The sequence below is a fragment of the Solanum tuberosum genome, unplaced genomic scaffold (genome assembly GCF_000226075.1).
Source record: "Solanum tuberosum cultivar DM 1-3 516 R44 unplaced genomic scaffold, SolTub_3.0 scf00705, whole genome shotgun sequence".
Taxonomy (NCBI): Eukaryota; Viridiplantae; Streptophyta; class Magnoliopsida; order Solanales; family Solanaceae; genus Solanum; species Solanum tuberosum.
The window spans coordinates 32,353-52,189 of record NW_006239649.1 but is presented as its reverse complement, the minus strand read 5'-3'; positions in this window follow the sequence as shown (position 1 = coordinate 52,189).

The following is a 19,837-nucleotide window of genomic DNA, read 5'->3' as shown; positions in this document are numbered from 1 at the left end:
TCGACATTTAGCACAAACGTGGGCTACTCAGACTTCACCCAATCAATCTAACAATACACAATAATGACCAACTCATTAAAAAGCACAAAGATTACGGGTATTTGATAGTCAAACTATACGGGCAAGATTTCTTTCAAGTTAAAACAGGCAATTAAGGATTCTAATCGTACCAGAGAGGCCCAGCACACATCAATACGATACTATTACTGCAAAAGAGATCAAAATTTTCAACAATAAACTCAAGGCTCGGCAACCAACCTTTGATGCCGATTAAATTACGATTGAAAAGATAAACGACAAAGTATTCCAACTCCGAGCACAAATCAACAAACTAAAATGCTAGTAAAGGGCTAAAATAAGGAAAATACTACCTTAGTGCGAATTTAGAAGGTTTAAGAGCGAAGGAAAGTGAAGAATTTCAAATTTGAAGTTTCTTGGCCATTATAAACCATCCAGTTCGCACATGTTCGGCGGCGTTAGTCGCACTCGCCGATTCACTCGTCGATTCACCGAGTGATCACTTGCCTGCCGATTAATAAAGTTCTTTCAGTTTCTTGGGGTCAAGACGGTGATCTGCATTGAGGTCGCTGACATGGTTGGCGACATGCCGAACTGCTTCGTAAGTACGCCGAATTTTACAGGCTCTAACTCAACCTTGAATTGAGCCAAACAGCGGGTCGAGTCGGGATCACCGACCTCTTCGACGATCCACCGACTGACCATTTTCTCGCCAATCTGCATTTTCTAAACACTTCCCATATTTAAACCAGCACAATCAACACCCCATTATTTCTAAAACCAAAATAAAGCATTTAGAACCTTGGGTTGCCTCCCAATAAGCACCTTATTTAACGTCGTGGCACGACGCGAGTCTTTACTCACTCCCCATTAGTTAGTTTGGCCTTAGCGCTACTAGGTAACCCTAATAGTTCGTTTGAGTGAATAGGAAGCATCGCATAATTCAGGAGTGTCTTGATCAGCTGGATCGATCTAGAGTGAGAGACAACCATTTGATTCAACACTTTAATACTCTCCGTCATATCTTCCAACATTCAATCTTGTTCGGTTATCTTTTGAAGAATGATTTGAAGTGAGTCCTCGACACAATTGTTCTCCCTGTCTCTAGACTGCTTCCTCTCGTGAGGAGGTATGTACCTCCCTTGACTCTTGCACTGGTTTTCCACTTTTGTTATTTTGGAGAACAACTCGTTCAGCTGAGTTACCAGTGCGGTTAACTCAAAGTCCCTCTCGACTTCTTGGCTCGTCTCAGTCGTGTTGTCACCATTTCCTTCAGCCATGCTTAGGGTACCTACCTACATCAACAAATTCAAAGGAAACCAAAACTAAAAATAAGGTTAGTAAACTACAATTATTGAAAGCAGAATTCGACTTAAACCAAAACTTTCACGTAACACAATTCCCCGGCAGCGGCGCCATTTTGATGTTTGCGTAATCAAGACACAACTTTCGATGCAAGTTGTACAATAGTTTAGTGACCCAACCAAGGGTTGGGATCATTCCCAAGTGAGTGGGCGTGAGAATTAGAAGGTAAGTGCGAAAGTGCTAAAGCTAATCGTAGCTAAAGACTTTGGCGAATGAAAACATAACAAATTAAAAAGGGTGACGCAAGCGTCAAGTATCAAATGGGGGTTTGTAAGCAAGAAACAACTAAAATGGTGAAAATAAGGAAAATACAAGTATGGAGACGGGATTCTTGGGATGTGATAGGAATACGGGATAGATTAAATCATTGGGTACATGCTTTTGATAGTAAATTTATTGAGTATTTGTGACTAGGCTAGACTTTAAGGGGGATAAGCTCTCTCGAGAGCAACTTACCCCATTTCAAATGCATTACTCTCGGAGACCCACTTGCCGCATGAAGACCAACCTATGCCTTAACCCATTCACTTTCGAGCTGAGTATGTGGACCCAATGGGACAAGGGTTCACTCTCTCAAGTTGAACCTCATGTTGACCCACTCACACTGGCCATCAATTTAGTGGTCTTAGTTTTACCACCTCTCTCTCGAGCAAGCCAAAAACACATATATGAGATTATATTTGCAACTACAACCTTATTAAGTTCATCCACAACCACTAAACGAAATCACATTTAAACTACAAATAGACTATCAGCAAGCAAGACCCAATAACTAATCTAACCCATATTCACAAAATCACACCCTAAGAATTAGGGTTTACCTATGCATGTAAAAGAGATAAAGACGTATACCAATATCAGTTTTCATCAATGGGTATGCAAGATTAAGTCTCAAAACAAGCCAAAAGTGAAGAATCCAAGAGACCCAAGTCCAATTTCTTGAAGATGAAACCCTTGAAAGCTCCAAGTTCTTCAAAACCCTCTCCAAAACTTAAAGAGAATAATTTCCAACTCAATAATCTAAAAACTAAAAAGAATGTAAAAATTTGTTACTAAGGTAAAAATTAGCTCCTAAGAATAAAAACTGAACTAGTATTTATAATTTACAGAAAATGTGCCCCAAAGGATCTTTCGGCGACGTTAGTGGGAATCGCCGATGAATTCGGCAATCCGCCCTTTGGTCTACTTCATCGCCTTTCATTAGTTGCCTTCAGCATTTTGGTGTCTTGGATAATTGGGCGATGTAATACTGCTTCCCGGAGTCGCTCGGCGATGCGCCGATTTGCTCCTTTCCTTCAAGGCCCAGCACACTGGAACAAAAGGCGAAAATGTGATCAATTGGCGACTCGCCGAATGGGTTCGGTGATTCACACATTTTCCTTTCTTTGTTCTTTTAGCTTCTTTTGCTCCTTTTGGCTCGATCGTGTCCATGTTTTCCCTCAAACTTTAAATACCTGAAACTTAGAGGTTTTCATCAGATATCGAGATAAAACTTGCATTTGAGGACACTAATTTCATCAAAATATAGCCCTAAATGAGTCCAGTTTGTGGACTCATCAGCATATCAACATTACCGAATTTTTCACTATACATTTAAAAAAACTGAATACACAAAGGATTAAGTAGTACACATAAAAAAAAAATTTGAAATTATAATTCATTAACTTAAAAGGCAAAATAAACCAAAACATGAGTCTGTCATAATTAAACAACCAAATCAAAATCAAAATAAATTATGTCTTTTTCCAGCAGGGTAATTTGAATATGTCTTCTAGTTGTATCCCCCCCGACGACATATCGTGCACGTAATTTTAGACCTCTTGAATCTCACATCAGCTAGCCCTTCCAGCATTCAAGTTGTTATCTCCCTACAAACAGGATAGAAAAGTGTAAATACATACGTTATATCAGTGTACAAATTTCATACAATTTTTATGCATACTTCCTATACCTATTCCATGCCAAAAGTTAACACTGATTCATACCAGATTCATGCCAAAAAGAATACCAAAATCATACCATTTCTAACTAGTAATTGTCTTTTATTAAATAAGCAGTACACCAAATTCATTCCATTATTATGCATAATTTCATACCAATAGAATGTCAAAAATAAAAATTGAATCATACAGGATTCGTACCAAAACATTATCAAGTTCCATTCAAGTCTGATATAACTAGTATACCAATGTCATACAGATTTTATGTCAATTTTTAAACTAGAGTCATACCAAAAACGAAAAATAATTCATGCAAAGAATGAACAAATTTAATGTTCAAACCAAAAACTAATAGTATAAATTAAAAAAATGGCACAATTAAAAGTATTATACGAAATCTATATCTAATCAGCATACATAAAAAAAAATGAAATTATATTTTTTTGTCCAATATCATTTTTTCATATCAGTTTTTTGACGTTTTGTTGATATACAATTAGAAACTATTCATTCACAAATTTATTGTGTTTTCACTGAATAGAAAACAATTAAAAAGAATTGAAAAAACACTAACCTGAAGGATCTCATCTACCACCATGCTTTATTAATATTGACAAGGAAATGATGAATGTTGAATAAAAAAGTTTTGATTTTGAAGAAAGTGACGACTAACAAGAGAGAATATTGAGAAGATAGAGAATGTGACGAAACAAAAGAAATCTGTTAGAAAGAAAATTAACAAGTGAGAGAAAATGTCAATAATTGTCTTGAGCTAAACAAGGAAAACGCATTATTTTTGTTATGTGTCTCCTAATTTTATGTCTCCTATTAATTATCATTAATATTTTCAAATATTTTGTTACTTAAATTTCCCTTTTTCATTTATTTTTAAAAAAATAAATTGATTTTTAATGTTTTTTAAAACATTTTTTTAATTTAGTAAAATGTTATAACCTGTAATTGTCTATTGTTAAAACTTGAAAAATAAAGAATAATGTCATAACTTATAATTATTAGTCCTATAGATGTCAATTATAAAATTTTCACTAAATTATATATTAAAAAATGACAACTAATAATTTACATAATAAGAGTATCAATTTACAAATTTACGCTAATATAAAATATACAAATATAAAATAAGGATTTATAATTAGTTTAATAAGTACGAAACTTGAAATAAAGTGACAACAAATATTTTTCTAAGAAAAGAAGGTGTAAAAAGTGATAATAGTAATTCCGATAATAAAACATATAATTGTAGTAGATAAATAGTTGTAGTAGTAAAAATAATTGTGAAAAAAAGATAATTTGATACGTTATTAAATTAGAAGCTCAAAAACAATGAATTAGAATAAAGGAGAGTCAAAATTAGGTGTCAACAGTTGGTTACTCTTTTTTATTTATTTTTGGTTAATTTAAAAGAATTTTAAATGATTTTTTATTTTTAAAATTATTGAATTTTAGTGGTGCTGACATGTGTCACTTTTACTTCTCCTATTATATATAGATAGATAATACAGATAAAAAATAAAAAATAAATAATAATTAATAATTAATTTATAGATATTTTAAAAGTTAAAAAATAGAGATTAATTGTGGCCCTGACACGTAGGCGCTATCACCTCTTTTTAAAAATTATTATTTACTATTATTTAATATAATTACAGATAATTAATAATTAAAAAATAAAATAATTTAAATTTAAAACAATTTTCATGGAAACTAACAATGAATGCAATTCAAATTCATTGTTATTCAAATTATTATTATATTATTATATTCAAAAGAGATAAACTTATTTAGTTGGTTACATTTTTTTTCAAATTTATTTTTGGTTAATTTAAAAGAATTTTGAATTATTTTTTATTTTTAAAATTGTTGAATTTTAGTGGTGCTGACATGTGTCACTTTTTACTTTTTCTATTATATATAGTTAGATTATATATATAGATAGATTATTATATTCAAAAGAAACATGAAATTATTTAGTTGGTTACTCTTTTTTATTTTATTTTAGTTAACTTAAAAGAATTTTAAATTATTTTTAAAATTGTTGAATTTTTGTGGTGCTGACATGTGTCACTTTTTACTTCTCCTATTATATATAGATAGATATTTATTTACAAAGATATCCTCCACACTTACGGTGGAAAAGATGTCAAAGTGATTTTAAGGGGTAATTGAGTGTTTACTCATGCTAATACATGTATTAAATTTCTTTGCATTACTAATACCTAGAAATCCATTGTATTAGAAATACCCTCCTCAATACACAATATAGTGTATAACTAATGCAAGAATTAGTTATACTTAGCATGAAAAAATGCACCAAACAAGGGATTACTAATACATATAGCTAAGACATTGTCACGACCCAGACCGTCGTGATTGACACCCACACTAACCCTCCGGTGGGAGAACCATTACTACAACCAGACTAAGCAGCCTTAACCAAAATATTACACATTAAAAGATACAGAAACATGTTTAAATGACTTAAAGAAGAATGGAGTCCCCATAAACTCCGAAAGTTGCCAAAAAAAATTACCAAAACATTTGCGGAAAACAACGCCTACAACCTGAACAAGTGAATGTCTAAAGTACTAGTCTAAGTCCGGAGAAAATGGACTAAACAAAATGAGAACTCATGGCAGCCTGGAAGAACTGACTCACCCTTGAATTCAGTCTCGATAAGTGATCTCCTTAATGAGGTCTATCAATAGCCGCCTAAAGAAGCCCTATACTCAACATAGAAAGAGCAAGTGCAGTATCAGTACACAACCATAGTGTACTGATAGGATCACGCGGCTACTCCCATAAGCACAATATACAAAAAATGATCACAATATAGTAAGCATACATATACAGAATATAGATTAGTTATCATTCCAGAGCAACATACAGTCTTTCATTATCAATGACAAGTAGACATAAGAATAAAAATCATAAATAGTTCTCTCAAGGAACCCACACCTAAACTGTTAGTGTGTCAGAACGTGACACCCGATCCAATGCATGGGTCAGAACGTGACACCCAATCCAATGTATGTATCGGAACGTGACACCCGATCCAATGTATGTGTCGGAACATGAAACCCGATCCAATCAGCATAACCACAATCACAATCACATCCATAATGAACAATACTCAAATCATACAATCAAGTAAACAAGTTCATGGCATGTATTGTTCACACATAATGATTTTATTAGGTTCGTTTCCACATTTCCCTATTCACATACACGCATGCATACAATATAGCAATCAATCGACATATATCACACAAACAGGAAATCAAACCATCACCTACCTCAAAATCAAGCTTGAATCCTCCTAAGACACTTGATTCTTCCCTTTCCAGATTCTTTCCGCTTGTTCTAGGTGTACAAACAAGTAATATAACGCAAGGATCAATAAATTAAGGTCTAATTATCAGAATTATAACAACCCAATAATCCAAGACCAAACCCATGATCCTAAGGTGAAGTTAGGGCTTATTCCCAACATCAACTTCAGGCCAAAACCCTTCCCCAACGATAATTACCCATGAATCTATGTTATAAGGATCGAAAAATGGATTAGGGGAGTAAAATCCTTACCTTTAGCACCCAAAGTCATGGAAAACTATCAAGAATTCATCCTGCGTCGTCTCCTAACTCTTAAGAATGAAGATTGCAGAAAAATAACGAAATTGGGGTTTTCCCTGACTTAAGTTGCGACTGGACCGCTACAACAGACCCTATCCCACCACAGCGGCTCCGCCTTGGCGGGATATATCCCACCCTGGCGGCTTACACGGAGACAGAACCTCGAAATTTGAGTTCCAAGTCCCAATTTCACAACACACCTTCAATCCATAACGTTAAAAAAAAACTCGTTCACGCTAAGATCAGTTTCGGGAGTTCTACTCGCTCGAATTTGATTCCATAAAGTCGTACGAGTTCCTTACGACTTGTCTATCCATTCATGTCATCAAATTTATTATTAAATCTTTTATTCGTTACCAGATTTCCCAAGACCTCACATGACACAAATTTCGTTCAAATCTAGACTAGGCTAGGAATTTCCAAGTTACTACTCAAAAGTTTTCTGGCCTAAATTATTTCCCCATTGGGTTTTTCCTAACGACGGGAGCATGTCGTTACAATAGATACCAATTTACCATCACTTGTCCCCGAGTGATCAACTAGGAAAAACTGGCTAAAGTAAGGGTAAAGTAGTACCTTAATCGTTGAACAACTGAGGATACTTGTCTCGCATGTCCTTCTCGATTTCCCAAGTAGCTTTCTCAACTAAATAATGCTTCCATTGAACTTTCATAGACTTTATCTCCTTGGTCCTCAGCATCCGGATATCGCGATCAAGAATTGCAACTGGTTCCTCCTCATACTGAAGGTCCTTGTCTAGCAACATTGAGTCCCACTTTATGATGTAATCTCCGTCGCCATGATACTTCTTCAACATGGACACATGGAACACTGGATGGACTCCAGAAAGGCTAGGTGGTAAAGCCAACCTATAAGCCACTGACCCTACGCAATAAAAAACCTCAAATGGATCAATGTATCGAGGACTAAGCTTGCCCTTCTTACCGAATCTCATCACCCCCTTTATGGGTGATACGTTTAGAAGAACTTGTTTACCAGCCTGAAATGTCATGTCCATTACCTTACGGTCCGCATACTTTTTCAGTCAACTCTGGGCTGCTAAAGCTTAGCTTGGATACTTCTCACCTTATCATGGCCATCATTCACCAAATCTACCCCCAAAGGTTTAACATCTCCAGCCTCAAACCACCATATGGGTGATCTACATCCCCTCCCATAAAGTGCCTCGAACGGTGCCATGTCAATGCTGGAGTGGTAACTGTTATTACAAGAGAACTCACACAACGGTAGGAACTTATCCCAATGCCCTCCAAAATCAATCACACATGCTCTCAACATGTCCTCTAACACTTAGATCGTTCTCTCTGACTGCACGTCCGTCTGTGGATGGAAAGTTGTGCTAAAAGTGAGTTGAGTGCCCAACTCATCATGCAATTTCCTCCAAAACTTGGATGTGAACTTCGTACCACGGTCTGAGAGGATAAAAAGGGGCACCCCATGCAGCCCCACTATCTCTTTCACGTAAGCCTTAGCCAACTGATGAGCATTATAGTCTATTCTGACTGGAATAAAATGGGCTGACTTAGTCAATTTGAACCACTACCCAAATAGAATCACACTTCCCCAAAGTCTTGGGGAGACCAACCACGAAATCCATAGCTATCATTTCCCACTTCCATTCCGAAATTAGCATTTGCTGAAGCAAACATGTAGGCCATTGATCCTCATATTTTACCTGCTGGCAGTTTTGGCACTTAGCCACAAACTCAGTTATGTCTTTCTTCATGACAGACCACCAATAAAGTCATTTCAAGTCTCGGTACAACTTGGTCACACCCGGATGAATGGAATACCGCAAACCATGGAATTCTATCAACATTTTCTAGATTAAGTCATCCACTCGGGGAACACAAATTCTCCCCTTAAAACTAAGCACATCTTCCGCATCAAGAACCATATCTTATGTCTTACCAGACACTGTCTTATTTCTAAGCTCATTCAAATTCTCATCCTCAACCTTGGCCTTGATCTCCGCAATGAATGTGGGTCTAACCTCAATGCTATCTAACACCCCACCTTTCTCTGAGATGCCCAACTACATGAACTTAGACTCTAAGGCTTGAATCTCCTTGGCCAAAGGTCGCTTGGATACACCCAAACAAGCTAGACTAGCCATACTCACCGTCTTCCAGCTTAATGCGTCTGCCACCATGTTAGCCTTACCCGGATGATACTGGATGGTGACATCATAATCCTTGAGTAACTCCATCCAACTTCGTTGTCTCAGATTTAAGTCCTTTTGAGTGAATACATGTTGTAGGCTACGATGGTCAGTAAATACCTCACAGTTAACACCATAAAGGTAATGCCTCCAGATCTTGAGATCAAACACTACCGCTGCCAACTCCAAATCATGTGTTGGGTAATTCCGCTCATGCACTTTCAACTGCCGCAATGCATAAGTTATGACACTCTTATCTTGCGTCAATACAACATCCAACCCCGATGTGAAGCATCACAATAAACAATAAAATCTTTACCTTCCACAGGTAGTGCCAAAATAGGTGATGTGGTCAGAAGAGTCTTGAGCTTTTGAAAGCTCTCTTCACACTTGTCAGTTACTCAAAAGGTACCTCTTGTTTGGTCAACCTTGTCAGATGTGTGAAAATGGAAGCAAAGTTCTTCACAAATCGACGATAGTAGCTAGCGAGCCCCACAAAACTCCTAATTTCAGTCACAGAACTAGGCCGAATCCAGTTCTTAACCGCTTCAATCTTTTGGAGATCTACCATTACCCCTTCCCTTGAAACCACATGCGCCAAAAAGGCAACTGAAGTCAACCAAAACTCACACTTGGAAAATTTAGCATATAACTTTTGTCTCCCAAGGACCTCAAAACTATACGAAGATGGTCAGCATGTTCTTCCTCACTCTTTGAATAAACCAAAATGTCATCAATAAAAATAATAACAAACGAATCCAGAAATGGTTTGAACACACCATTCATCAAACTCATGAAAGCTGCAGATGCATTTGTCAACCCAAACGACATCACTAGAAACTCGTAGTGCTCATAGCGGGTCCTGAATGCCGTTTTTGGTATATTTAGGCCCAATCTTTAACAGATGATAACCAGATCTTGGATCAATCTTAGAGAAAACTGATGCACCCTGCAATTGGTCAAAAAGATCATCTATCTGAGGCAGTGGATACTTATTCCGAATGGTGACCCTATTCAATTGGCGATAGTCTATGCACATCCTCATACTACCATTTCTTTCTTAAAAAAAAGACAGGAGCACCCCACGAGGAAGCACTAGGACGGATGAAACCTTTATGAAAAAGCTCTTGAATTTGAGCCTTAAGCTCCCTCAACTCCGTCGGAGCCATACGATAAGGAGGAATTGAGCTGGGGCGAGTACCAGGTTCCAAGTCAATGCAGAAATCTATATCTCTATCTGGAGGCATACCCGGAAAATCGGTAGGAAACACTTCTCTAAATTATGACACCACAAGAATAGACTCAATAGAGGGAGCCTTGACCTCAACATTCTGAATATGGGCCAAATATGCCAAACAACCCTGCCCCACCAGTTTACTAGCCTGAATGAAGGATATGACCTTAGCTGGCTTAGGCTTGCACACCCCTTCCCACTCTAACTTTTCCCGACTCGGGATCTCTAGAGTCACAAACTTAGTATTACAATTAAGCACAACATAGTACGGGGACAACTAAATCATGCCTAAGATTATATCGAAGTCAGTCATATCCAAAATAACCAAATCAGCCCAAGTCTGAAAACCCATAAACAAGATAGGACAAGCACGATAGACATGAGAGACTATAACAGACTCTCCAACTGGGGTAGAAACATGGATGGGGGCATCAAGTACATCACAAACCATATCAAATCCCAAGGCAAACTGAACTGACACATATAAATAAGTAGATCCGGGATCAAACAAAATAGTAGCCATCCGGTCACATACAAGAATGGTACCTATAATCACTGCGTCAGAAGACTCTACCTCGCTCTTGCCCGGAAAGGTATAACACTGAGCCCTTTCATCTTGGCGGGCGACCTTCTTACCTGGTTGCACTGCTTCTCTACCTACATTATCATTTCCCCGACCTCCACGACCTCGTTGATTTCCTCCTCGCCCACCTTGTGCCCTCTACCATTATTACTGTTGCACGCGTGTACCACTGCTCTAGTCTGCTGCGACGCTGGGTCAAACATGTGCGGGTGGGGACAATCTCTCCTTATATGCCCAGGTTCTTCACAATTATAACAAGTGCATAATGACCCATGATCCTAAGGTGCAGCTAGAGCTTTTTCCCACTATCAACTTCAGGCCAAAATCCTCCCACAACGATAATTACCCATGAATCTAAGTTGTGCGGATCGAAAAACGGATTAGGGGAGTAAAATCCTTACCTTTAGCACCAAAAATCATGGAAAATTGTCAAGAATTCGTCCTGGGTCGTCTCCTAACTCTTAAGAATGAAGACTGCAGAAAAATAACGAAATTGGGGTTTTTCCCCGACTTAAGTCACGACTGGCCCGCTACAGCGGACCCTATCCCGCCACTGCGGCCCCGCCCTGGCGGCTAAGATGGAGACATAATTTGAGTTCCAAGTCCCTATTTCACAACACACCTTCAACCCTTGATGTTCAAAAACAACTTGTTCACGCTAAGATTAGTTTCGGGAGTTCTACTCACCCGAATTCGATTCCGTAAAGTCGTACGGGTTCATTAACGTCTTGGCTATCCACTCATGTCATCAAATTCATTATTAAATCTCTCATTCATTATCATATTTCCCTAGACCTCACATGACTCAGATTTCATCCAAATCTAGACTAGGCTAGGATTTCCAAGTTACTACTCAAAAGTTTTCTGGACCAAATTCTTTTCGCATTGACTTTTCCCTCGACGGGAACAGGTTGTTACACACATGCATTATTTTTGCTAATATATTCTACCAAATGACCCCTAAGTGTACAAAAGTGATTGTAACTTTAAATTGTTCGAGTTTGATACAGAATGTAAAAATATCCTACAGAGATAGCTCACGAATTTTGCCAAATTAAACAAGAAATTTTCCCCATATATATATATATATATATATATATATATATATATGGCAATAAAATATGCCTAATTATGCTTATGAAAAATGATTAATACACATATATAGAGCTTGTAATAATAGTCCCCTGAACTATTATTAGCTAGAGTTATACTAATCTCAAAAGAGCGCGCTTCAACAGTCAGGGACCCCTATCAGTACCTATCCAAGGTTGTTAGTTATAGTAAAAGTAAACAAAAACCTAACTCCTTGCCTGTTAATTTCATCATTACAACCTAATCAATAGAAGGGATCCATAAAAGATATACTAATAATGAGGATTAACTCCAGTACAATTAGCCTAATTACTTTTCAATGGAGTATTGGATGATTGCCACGTGCTTAAAACAAAATTAAAAGGCTGAGATTTGCTTTATATTTTTTTCATAACCCAATTAACATTAAATAAATGTTTATTAAATATGATAGTAAAAAATGTTTGAAACACGTCGAAAAAAATATCCAAATATTGAAATATATAATCGCATTACGAATAATAATGATAAAATATAAGTTCATAAAAGATCTAAAGTTTTAAATTTAATTGGTTTGAGAATATAAAGACTTATAATATAATTATAAGTTGGATTAGAACAAACAAATGTTTATAAATTAAAATAGTAAAATAGTGCTAGTACAAATATATAATTTAATGCAAGTCTACGGTTACCAACTTATCGTACAACACTTTATTAAATTTAATCATGTTGAATTAATTAATTTAATATGATAATAATATAATATTATTCAAAAAATATAAATATAAATTATGGAACTAAAATTTTTGCTATCGTACTATAAATACCCCTGTGAAACCCATTCTATCTTCCCTAAATTCTTTTTACTTTAATAAACTAACATGTTTTTTTATAATGAATAATAAATAATTAGTAAATATAAAAAGAATTCTGAAAATGTAAAAACGATCTTGGCCTTCTAGTTTATATTTTTATATAAGCACATGCGACATGGCAATCGTGATCCTCACTTTAAATATTTTTACGAGAATAATTTGATTTATTATCGATTATACTTTAGAAGGAAATTCCAATTATATAACTGCGTTGTCAAAAAATTATATTATGGTGAGTAGTGAAGATTATATAAAAAATTATATTAAATTTAGTCATGTTGAGTTAATTAATTATATTATTGTCAAGAGAACTTATGATTGTTATAATGAGATGATATTATCTATGTTTACTAGAATTTGATATTTTAAATTTCATTTAGTTGTTATAAATAAAAGTATGAAAAAATTAATTAAATGATTTTGTGTATAAAAAAAGAATGCATTTATTAACATATTTAATATTAAAAAAATTTAGATAGAGCAGAGGCTAGAGGAAACACTTATAGCCTTTATCGTGAAGTTATGACCAGATTGTTGAACACTATATATAAATATAGCCTCATTACTTTTCAATGGAGTATTGGATGATTACCACGTAGTTAAAACAAAGTTAGAATTTGCTTTATATATTCAATTAACAACATTACATAAATGTTTATTAAATATAATAGTAAAAAAAATGTTTGAAAAACGTCGAAAAAAATACCCAAATATTGAAATGTTTAATCACATTACGGTTAATAATGAAAAAATATAAGGTCATAAAAGATCTAAACTTTTATATTTAATTGGTTAAAGATTTATAATATAATGGGAAAAGGCTTAAATGTACCATCAATATAATATAGTATAATATAATATATATATTATTAGTATAATATAATATAATATATATTAAATGGGATATATACATTTCAAATATAAATTTAGAATTCTATTCATAGAAAGATGTAAACTCTTTGTAATTGATAATACCATAGTTTTGGATTTCGATGGTTCCAATTAAGGCTCATAAAATAATTTTAAAAACATGTAATCATTTCGTTCGACATATTAATACTAAATATGAGTTGGATAACTAATTATTTAAAATGGATTAAATATGAATATCGTCCATGTTATCTACTAAATATGGATATTTAGACCGAAAATATAAATATCCATATTGTCAACACTCATTTGTCTTTTGGTTGTTTTTAAAAATAAAATAATAATTCCTTGTTTTTTTGAATTCTGAGAGTTTAAATCAGTGTTTTGAAAGACTTTGTTGAGATTTGTCCCGCGGGTCTCGTCTTGAGGCGGGGCTTTAGCAAAACGCCTTCAGATTCAAGTGTGGGACTTAGTTCTGTAAGACGAGTTAATATCTTAAAATGTCACTCAACTATGCGAATTAATATTGTAAAGTCATTAAACTTTATTTTATATCAACAAAATCACTCAACTATGAGAATTTATGTTGTAAAGTCATTAAACTTTATTTTGTATCAATAAAATCACTCAACTTATGACTTTTTTCTTCGAAAATCACTCAACCAAATCAAATAAACAAAATTAAGGAAAACTAATTTCTTTTATCCCACCCACATACTTCCAAATTAAAATAACGTATTTAGGTTGATCGATAAGTAAATATTTTCAGCATTTTAGCATGAGATCTGCCATGTTTAGCTCTTTTCTATGATTAATAACTGTAGTTAAATGAGACAAATTTATTTTTGAAACACGTATCAATTAAGTATCATACGGTATTAAATAAATTTTACAAATACCAAATGCGTGTGCAATATTTATTTCTTTTTCGTTGACTTTGAATTTGTTTTATCAATAAGTTATTTATTTGATATCATATTTTAGAATATTTTGACTGTACTGTGATATTTTTTGCCAGGCCAACGTTTTCTTATTACTTTAGTAACAGTAATTTTTCTCTTATTTATAACATAAACATTTTTAGAGTTCAATTTCTTGCTAAAATGCGCATTAAAAAATATTTAATCATCTATTTGAATTCGTTATTGAATTTGTCAGTGGATTGGGTAAAAAAAATGAATTTTGTGTATCTGTAGGGTCCATGTATAATATAAAAAATTAATTTATTTTGTCATGTTAGATTTTTTAATGTTAAATTAGGGCAAGTGATTTTGTAAGATAAAAGCTCTAAGTTAAATGATTTTGTAAGATAAAAGCTCTAAGTTGAATGATTTTGTAAGATAAAAACTCTTAGTTGAGTGACTTTACTGATACAAGACAAAGTTTAATGATTTTACTACATAAATTTTCATACTTGAGTGATCTTTTGAGATATTATCTCTCTGTAAGACTTACGCCCTAGGCACGCCCAACATTCGGGGCTTACCTAATAGATCTTACACAAATTATGTGTTAATTAAATTCTTTAGTTAACATTGTTGACTCTCATAATTCTTAAATAAATGAATGATACTTAATAGTTTTGAATCTATAGAAATAAGAATTTTGAGAGTAACTCAAATAACAAGTTGTAGGTAGTATCACATATTAACTATTTGGTAACACTGTGAGGACATTTTCTTTAAAAATACATAGCGAAATTTTACTTTTTCACTTATCATTGATCTTTATGTTTTTGTCATATACCTCAAAATTTTCATATTTTATTTAGCTATTTAAATGTAATTTTATTTTTATTCTTATTCATGGTGGGGTGATGTTTTTATTATAATAATAATAAGTTTTTTTTGATTATTTTCTTTAGGGGGTAAGTTGTATAGTATGATAATATATATATTTAGAAATAATGATATTAGATTATTTATACTTGTATAATAATGTTAGAAATTTAATTTTCTATGAGTTTCCTTGATCATGTTTGTAATTATTTTAAACTATTGATGCATTTTTATAATTTTGTGTTATTATATTATTATACTATATATTGTAAATTAAAAATTTAAAAATCCATAGGACTTACGCCTCGAGGCTTACGTCTCGCCCTATGCTAAGTAAAACGCCCCACCTAATTACAACATTGGTTTAAACTTATTTTTATTTTTATTTTGTGTTTTTACCTAATTATTTCTGAAATCATAAATAACATGAATACTGATCAAATAATCAATTTTTATGTGTTAAATAAGACAAAATTAAATATTTTATTCATTTTAATTTAATCCGATTTCGACTTTTTATATCAGCCTCAATTTACATGTTTGGCCCTCCTAGTTATAATAGTTACAATATTTACATATTTTTATGTCCATTAATAGAGTTACGACTTCAATTACCATTTTATTGGCAAAAAGTATAGTATCCCTTATTGGATATCCAATAGTTGACACTAGATGTATTAAGACATCATTATAATGTAAGGACACTCTTTAATTAATTTTACATGAACTTAGTGCTAGCTTGTTCATCAAGTTTTTAAAAAGTCAAAAAATATTCATTTTAAAAAAATAAAAATAGTTGATCAAGCTTTTAAAAGAAAATAAGTAATTTTTAAGAGTACCAGAAGTTTTTTTTAAATTTTAAAAATAGGTTTTCCTGAAAGATCATTTTATAAAGCACTTTTAAAAAATATTAAAAATACTTTTATAAATTCGATCAAACACTAATTATTATTTAACCATGCCTTTTAAATTGATTTAGTTGCTTATCACCAAAAGTACATATTTTTGAAAAATCCTTTATGGGAAAAGCATTTTTTTAAAATAAATAAATTTTAATCAAACATGCTATATTTTTATTTTTATTTTTAATACAAATAGATGCGTTATTGTTAGTGCTTCTACAAAATCGTAATGCCGTTATAAGTTGGCAATTTTTTAAAACTAACGCTATGAAAACAGCCTTATTAAGGAGGAACAGTTTTTGTATAAAGTTTATCAACACTACTTATAAGTTCAATAATTCAGAAAAGTTGATATTTTCTTCATTTCAAAATAATTATTGTTGTGCTTCGGGATGACTCAGTTGTTTTAGAGGGTGGTTATCCACATGGATGACCCGGGATCGATCCTCCCTCAATGTCTTCTGAGTCGAGCTTGTCGCATAGGGCTTGCCTAGTGCGGTTTACAGGATATTACACAGTGGGTGGTTTACCTAGTGCTCACCATAGTGTGCTCACCTGAAGGGCAGAGGTTGTGGCAGATGTTGTAGCGATGCGGTTTGCAGGATATTACACAGTGGGGGGTTACCCGCACAAAGTGCTCACCACAGTGTGCTCACCTGTAGGGTAGAGGCTATGGCAGATGTTGTAGCGAGAGGCAGCGGGTTATCCACTTATCCTAGGGTTCAAAAAAAATACAAAAATATTGCTTTATGATTTTTTTTTGTCTCAAAATAAGTTTTTTTTTTTTTTTAATCTTATACTCAACTATTTTGGGGTTTTACGATCCATAAAATAAATGGATAATTGCTAACGAAACTCAAGAGAAGAAAGTTAGAAATAGAACGTGGGTTAAGGGGAGTTGGGTTCATCTTCGGATGGATTAGCGGCTAAAATGACAATGTATCTAGTTTGCCCACTTGGATCAGATACATGAAGATATATAAATGTATTTGGATTGATTATCATATCCCTGCTCAATTATGTACGTGTGATCAGGTCAACTTGGAAAAAAATGTTAGAAGCTAGAGAGATCATAAACATATTATCAACCCCGTGATTCAACAATTATTAGATATCTTACATATGCTTAACAACTATAATTAGATGGGATAGAATTACACAAACGGCTGACGCAACTGTATGTCTTAATCTCTCTGTAAACAACTTTTGCTACTCAATCTTCTTTACTATTTTTTTTTGTCGAATTCATAAATAGAATAAATCATCAAAATAAACTCTCTAAAACCGAACAACACTAATTCTAATAAGTAAAATAATGAAATTGATAACTTTTCAGTAATTAAGTCGTTATGAAATCGATAAATCAAATTGTACAAGTATTCACTTATTACTTGCGATCACATACACTTGTGTGTGCTTAAAAGACAACACAGAACATTTTCGTTGGTTGAAGTATTCTATTTGTCGCCTATAAATAATTATTAGATATCTTACATATGCTTAACAACTATAATTAGATGGGATAGAATTACACAAACGGCTGACGCAACTGTATGTCTTAATCTCTCTGTAAACAACTTTTGCTACTCAATCTTCTTTACTATTTTTTTTTGTCGAATTCATAAATAGAATAAATCATCAAAATAAACTCTCTAAAACCGAACAACACTAATTCTAATAAGTAAAATAATGAAATTGATAACTTTTCAGTAATTAAGTCGTTATGAAATCGATAAATCAAATTGTACAAGTATTCACTTATTACTTGCGATCACATACACTTGTGTGTGCTTAAAAGACAACACAGAACATTTTCGTTGGTTGAAGTATTCTATTTGTCGCCTATAAATAATTATTAGATATCTTACATATGCTTAACAACTATAATTAGATGGGATAGAATTACACAAACGGCTGACGCAACTGTATGTCTTAATCTCTCTGTAAACAACTTTTGCTACTCAATCTTCTTTACTATTTTTTTTTGTCGAATTCATAAATAGAATAAATCATCAAAATAAACTCTCTAAAACCGAACAACACTAATTCTAATAAGTAAAATAATGAAATTGATAACTTTTCAGTAATTAAGTCGTTATGAAATCGATAAATCAAATTGTACAAGTATTCACTTATTACTTGCGATCACATACACTTGTGTGTGCTTAAAAGACAACACAGAACATTTTCGTTGGTTGAAGTATTCTATTTGTCGCCTATAAATAATTATTAGATATCTTACATATGCTTAACAACTATAATTAGATGGGATAGAATTACACAAACGGCTGACGCAACTGTATGTCTTAATCTCTCTGTAAACAACTTTTTCTACTCAATCTTCTTTACTATTTTTTTTTGTCGAATTCATAAATAGAATAAATCATCAAAATAAACTCTCTAAAACCGAACAACACTAATTCTAATAAGTAAAATAATGAAATTGATAACTTTTCAGTAATTAAGTCGTTATGAAATCGATAAATCAAATTGTACAAGTATTCACTTATTACTTGCGATCACATACACTTGTGTGTGCTTAAAAGACAACACAGAACATTTTCGTTGGTTGAAGTATTCTATTTGTCGCCTATAAATAATTATTAGATATCTTACATATGCTTAACAACTATAATTAGATGGGATAGAATTACACAAACGGCTGACGCAACTGTATGTCTTAATCTCTCTGTAAACAACTTTTTCTACTCAATCTTCTTTACTATTTTTTTTTGTCGAATTCATAAATAGAATAAATCATCAAAATAAACTCTCTAAAACCGAACAACACTAATTCTAATAAGTAAAATAATGAAATTGATAACTTTTCAGTAATTAAGTCGTTATGAAATCGATAAATCAAATTGTACAAATATTCACTTATTACTTGCGATCACATACACTTGTGTGTGCTTAAAAGACAACACAGAACATTTTCGTTGGTTGAAGTATTCTATTTGTCGCCTATAAATAATTAAGTTATTCATTTATAAAAGTTGGATTTTTGATATACAAGGCATTATATTAACATTCTATGTTTTTTTTTCTCATTAGTTTCTCTTCTATGGCAGATCCACAAAGCATAATACTCACACCGGAATCTGTAATCTAATAAATCTCTAATTTATAATTGAAATCAATCCATATGTTCTTAACCTCAGAATAAATTCAATTGTATCGTTTTTTTTCAAATAAACAATACTCATATTCATAAATTCCTCCATAACTAATTATGTAGGAATTGAAATTCCATAATAAGTAATTTTTTTTTTTATTTACTTGTATTCAGTACGAAATTAAAAACAAATTATCATTAAAGAATCTGTGTATAATTTAAATAAATAATATGGGGGGGGGGGGGGATA